At 30.5% G+C, this 6,350-nt stretch overlaps 1 protein-coding gene across 12 annotated transcripts in view; it reads right to left on the reverse strand.

Annotated features, from left to right (window-relative positions):
• Positions 1-6,350, reverse strand: part of LOC122629319 (5-hydroxytryptamine receptor 1-like) — a 119,534-nt gene that overhangs the window by 78,918 nt on the left and 34,266 nt on the right. The window lies entirely within an intron of this gene.

Raw genomic sequence — 6,350 nt, forward strand, 5'->3', positions numbered from 1 at the left:
TCTTTATTTTTTTTCTTCTTTCGGAAATAATTAATAGACTCGTACGATCGAGATGGGATAATTTTTGCATCGACAAGAAGTTATTATAATAAATTTCTTAGTTACGTATTTATATCTTTATTTTTGAATGTATCTAATTATCTTATATATATATATATATATTATATAAATTAAAAAATATATATATATAATATTACTTAATTAACTACCGATTATCTTATATACACATACACATACACATACACACATACATATGTATGTATACACACTTATTTAAAATCATGTTCATTGAATAAATGAAATGATTAGAAACTAAATAATGTATGAATTTAATAAAAACAAATTCATCATTCGTTTCAGGCGATCGATTTTTTCTTTTTTCTTCTATATATATATATATATATTTTTTTTTTACTTTTTTCGTCATAACTGTTATATCCGCGTAATCGATTAAAATAATTTTATCCTAAGAAAAACAAAAACATATATAACTTTATTTATATATCCAATACTTATTTTCGATTCGATACTCAATAAATATTGGTTTCTCTTTTTCTTTTTTTATTTTTCTCTTAATATACCTAATAGTTATAATCATTCAAACCCTCTTATCTCTTAATTGTGCGATTCGAGTGATCCATCTTATTTTATCTTAACTTTTCGAGGGACTATGACGAAGTAGTCTCGTTTAGTTCTTGATACGAGGTAATAAGAAACGACGAGAAAAAAAAAGAAAAAAGAGAGAGAGAGAGAGAGAAGGGAAGATTTTAGTGTCGGATCAGCCATCTACCATTTCCCCTTAATACAGCTTCCATATAGATGATGGATTATCTATCGGAAAAAAATTCTTTCGTTATCGTCTTTGATTCGTCATAAAATGATCTATCTTTTTCATTCGATTTAACATTCGTAAGCATATTCGAAATTATTTGTTCGCATTGTCTTCGAGCTTCGATTAGATGAAAATCGATGTTCGTAACAAAATATATTCACCTGCGCGATTTTATTCCGTCAAATTTAGAATTTAGATGCGATTGAGCTGGATATTTGTTTTTTTTTTTTTGCAAACAAAAATTTTATGAGATTGTATTGGAAGAGGAATATCGTCTCAACACTATCTTACTTGATAATGATTCGTTTTTTAAATTAGAAAGAAAGCAAAAATAAATAAATAAATAAATAAATAAATAAATAAATAAAAGAAAATTAAGAAAAAAAAAGAAAGAAAGAAAGAAAGAAAGAATTTTTCGTTCAATTCAAGGATTCATACTCAAACGAGAGAGTTGATTGTTATTTTAACTACGATTAATATCATTTTACAAGGAATATAATTTACGAAGTGTTACAATTAAGAAAGAAATTATTTATATTAATAAGTATTTTCTATCATACAAATTTTGTATACTTATAAATAACTACGTTCATATAATTAGTTGTATTATTAGTATGATTTAATGTATTATTGTATAATTAGTTGTGCAATTATTTTATAATTAGTTAAAAGCTCTTTCCATATATAAATACACACATACAAACATATATATTTATAATTGGTTGAAATATGAAGAGGATTTATATTTAAATATGTCTCAATGCGTACTAATTGAAACATTATCGGAATTGAGATGAAAATGAGGGGCAACTATCGCGATCACGGACGAAGAAAGATAGACGTATGTAAGTTCTGTTCTAATTCGTCGTATTTAAAAAAAGAAAAAAAAAAAAAAAGGTGTGTGTATTCGTGCGAAAGGGGTAACACAGTTCGAACTGGTATAATATTTCTTGGAGCATGAAATCGAAGCGAAGCATTAAAGGTTAACGCTCTAATGTACGTACAAGGAAATACACAGAGTGAAAAAGAGAGAAAGAGAGAGAGAGAGAGAGAGAACGAAAGAAGAAAAGAGGGAAAGAGAGAGAGAGAGAGAAGGAGGAGGTGCATTATACCATGCCTAGAGTTGTACGATGCAACGACGAGGGCGGTTGCTGCGCGTGACGTAGCAAAATTAACTATGCATTTTTTTGCTCGTCACGGCAAGCACGACAAAAGAGCGGTCGACTGGTAAATCGTATATCCAAGTTGAGAATGTTGCTTACAATGCTGCTTCGTGGAAATTATATAGGATATTACCTTTGTCTTTATCATTTTCAACCCCACCCCCCTTTCTCTCTCTCTCTCTCTCTCTCTCTCTGTCTTTCGCAACAACAAACTTACTCGGTCTTTTACTTTTCTTATTAATGAAGGAAAAAAAGAGAGAGAGAGAGAGAGAGAGAGAGAGATCTTTTTCCTTTCTGATTTTTCTCTATCAAAAGAAAAAAAAGGAAAAAGTAAGGAAAAAGAAAGATTGATGATGATAAAAAAAAAAAAAATAGATAAATCCGATTGTTATATATGTCAATCGGTTAGATAATGCTTAACAATAACGAATTCAATATTAATGATGACGATGATGATAATGAAATCTTTTGTCCCTTAGAAAAATTGCTTTTTTAAAAGAGTCGATGAAATAGTGAAAAGGACTAATGGAATAAATGATTCGTGAAAGTAGATGGAAATTCTAGGAAGATTGCGAGGACTGTTTTTTAGGTAAAATTTGGCCAAAAGAGGAAGAGAAAAAAAAGAGAAAGGAGGAAGAAAGGAAAAGGAGCAGACGGAGGGGAGGGAGAAAAAGAGAAAAAGACGGAAATTTACGTTAGACACGCGAGGTCGAGTACCCGGAAGAAGTTAACGGTGGCTTATATACGTCAAAGGGGTCATCCCCTGAGGGGTAGAGGGCTGGGTGGTATTAAAATTCAGCTTGCGTTACCGTCATACGCAAAAAAGAGAAAGACAGAGATAGACAGAGAGATAGACAGAGAGATAGGCAGGCAGAGGTTGAGCGAAAAAAATGGACCAAAAAAAAAAAAAAAAAAAAAAATTATTCTAGACGACCTCAAAAATTTCTAGATCGACCAAAAGTCTACCAAGCTTATTCGTTGGTTTTATAATTTGGAGGTGGATAGAGAAAGAAAGAAAAAAGAAAAAAGAAAAAGAAAAAAAGAGAAGAAGATTAATCTAAAAAGTCTCGAAAGTAGAATGAAGAATACATAATTGATTCGTTGAAAATCATCTGAAAACTTTTCGCCCATCCTATTCAGATGAATAACTTGTGAAAGTGATCCTCGAAGGACAGTTATCAGTTATAATTAAGTTGTATTTACGTAGACGAGAAGGGTAGCTTCTACGATAAGGACATAAACGATATGGGTCCATCTAGAAGCTACGACGAACTTGATATTTACCTAACGTTTGTATGAATTTCAGATGAAACTTCATCGACCTATGTGCACATGTGTATATATATATATATATATATATATATATATATATATATATATTATATATATACACACACACACATTATACATGGAAGCTATTTCTCTACTTGGTAATAAGCATTCAGGAAAAGAGAGGGAGAGAGAGAGAAAGAGAGAGAGAGATAAATGAAGATAAGAAGAAGATAGAGACGACAAAATGATCAAAGTAAATGTTTGCGACAATAAATTTCAATTAGATAATGTTAGTGTACTAATAAAAAAAGTTTGGATAAATGTTAATAATTAAAATTATATTATCTCATGATATTTATTACTAAATATATATATATATATATATATATATATATATATGTATGTATGTATGTATATATATGCGAAGAAAGAAATGCGATAAAATAAACTATTTATATGCGAACATAAATTTTAATTTAATAACGTAAACATCCTAGTATAAAACTTGAACAAATTTATATTATTAAAATACTCTTTCGGTATAGTTCTTCTATTATAGTTATTACCAACATAAAAAAGAAAAGAAATTGTGTGTGTGTGTGTGCATCTGTGCATTCGTGCGCCCATGTCTGTATATATGTAAGTATGTATATACGTATGTGTGTATATATGTATGTTTTGAGAGTTTACGTGTACAAATTTATGTTTCCTTTCATCACTCCTTTCATTTTTAAAGCCTATTTACGTTTACTCTTCGAAGTCTCGTAAAGAACAATAACGTTAGTATATAGTAAAATAGATAGATAGATACATAGATAGATAGAGAGAGAGAGAGAGAGATAAAGATAGAGATAAATAGATAAAGAGAGAAAGAGAGAGAGAGAGAGAGAGAGAGAGAGAGAGAAGCTCATATTTTTGGGCTAAAGAGAGAGAGAGGGGGGGGGAGAGAGAGAGAGAGAGAAAGGACGAGATAGAGCGAAAGAGTAATGGAAGTAGAAGAGAGTGGTAGGGTTCGGGGTTAGAGGTCGGAGGTTGGTAGGTCGAAATGAACGCGAACGTAAAAGTTAAAAGTTCGTCGAACAAGTGGAAAGTCCAAACGCGGCTGCTAGAAGAAATTTACGGCACAGCTGACGCTATTGAAAATGCCATGCCGCTCCATAGCTACCACCACCGCCAATATCCCTTAGAACCATCGGACTGGTCAAAGTTACGTTTTCGTTTTTCACGAAAGAGAAAGAGAAAGATAGAGTTAGAGAGAGTTAGAGAGGAGAACGAAAATAGGAGAGTAATAGAAAAATAATAGTAAGAGAGAGAGAGAGAGAGAGAGAGAGAGAGAGAGAGAAAATTAGAATTTTGCAATTAATTAAAGGGCGAAGAGAAGGAAGGAAAAAATGTTCAATCTCATTCGTAGTTTATCAAAACAAAATTTTATACACCGTTTCTATGCTTATGTTTCCCTAATTTTTTCTAAATACGAGAGTTATAATATTGTAGGATCATTCTTTATAATATTTCTCTTCGAACGAGTGAATGAGTGAGTGAATGAAAGAGTGAGAAAGATAGGGGGAGAGAGAGAGAGAGAGAGAGAGAGAAGGAAAATCTCCTCTCGTTAGTTGCTTTACAAGCACGGTAAAAAAGCTTTTTAAAAGTTTTAAACGAGAATAACGGGCATGGTGTCGTTGTTGTTTAGCGTACAACACGTTTCGTTTAAATAATATGTACATTATTTTTTTTCTGTTTTTTCCTCTCTTTTTTATTCTATGTTTTTTTTTCTTTGTTTTTTTTTTTCTTTAAATTTTTTTTTTAGACGAAAACGCGCGATTACAATACGAGTAGCGCGAGTATTTTCATGCATTGGAAAAAAGGAAATAAAAAAAGAATTTTTTTTTCTCGTCATCGTTTCGATAATTCAACATATTTTCTTTGTAGGTAACTATAATAACAACAATAATAATAACATATAACAATGTAAAGATAATCATGATTTTTGGATTGAATTTTGTTAATTAATTCAATAATGGTATTTTCTATACGCATGTAACTTTAATAATAATTAATAATAATAATAATAATTATTATTATTATTATTATAACAATAATGATGATGATGATGATGATGATGATGATGATGATGATAATGATAATAATAATAAATTATGCAACGGTGACGATACAGGTAATAATGATTATAATTATGTTCGTATATATACTAAGTAATACTCCCCTAATTTCGTATATCGCATTAAAAGACGATAAAATAATTTATAATACCCGATCTCATAAATTATTATACAAGATGAGGGATCCTGTATTTTGCGAAAGACCGAACACATTGTAAGGATATAGGATGACGGGATGCAACTTTCTTGGAAATTTTATCACGACCGCCGACCTTCGCATAAGCAAGAAAAAAAGTAGAAAAAGAAGAGGAAGAAGAGAAAGAAGCAGAAGCTTTTGCATCATGCATTTTAGAAACATCTATTTTCCTTCTCTTCAATTCGTGTTTGTATTTCACGTGCAAATACATCTTCGGAGAAAGAGAAAGAATCGGGGAAAGTAAAAGGGGATGTAAAAAAGAAATCAGAGAAAAAAATCAGAGGAGAACGATTGAAAGAAGAAGAAGAAAAAAAGAAAGAAAGAAAAAGTAAAAAGTAAAAAATGAAAAGAAAAGGAAAGGTATTCGTCTATCATAACATTAAAATTCAGCTAGCTTTCTGTCGCAGACAAATTCTTTTCAAGTACAAACTTTTCCATATATGTATGTATACGTATACATATTACGTATACATATACATATGTATGTACGTACGTATGTATTAATATCTATCTCAGCATTTTTTTTATCTTTCCTGATCGACTATCATTAAGCGTTTTAAAACGCAGTCGATGTTCGTTTTTATCAAAGATCTGACAATATTCTTTTTCTCTTTTTTTACTTTTTACATTCTTCTTTTTTTATTTATGTTTTTTTAGACGTCTCGCTGGAGACTTTTTTTTTTCTTTTATATTGACTGACGTTAATGGTCCGATCCGTACGCTTTCGGCTCTCTCTTCGTCAATTTTTCTTTTCTGTTTTTTTTTTT

Source organism: Vespula pensylvanica, chromosome 5, assembly GCF_014466175.1.
Source record: "Vespula pensylvanica isolate Volc-1 chromosome 5, ASM1446617v1, whole genome shotgun sequence".
Lineage (NCBI taxonomy): Eukaryota > Metazoa > Arthropoda > Insecta > Hymenoptera > Vespidae > Vespula > Vespula pensylvanica.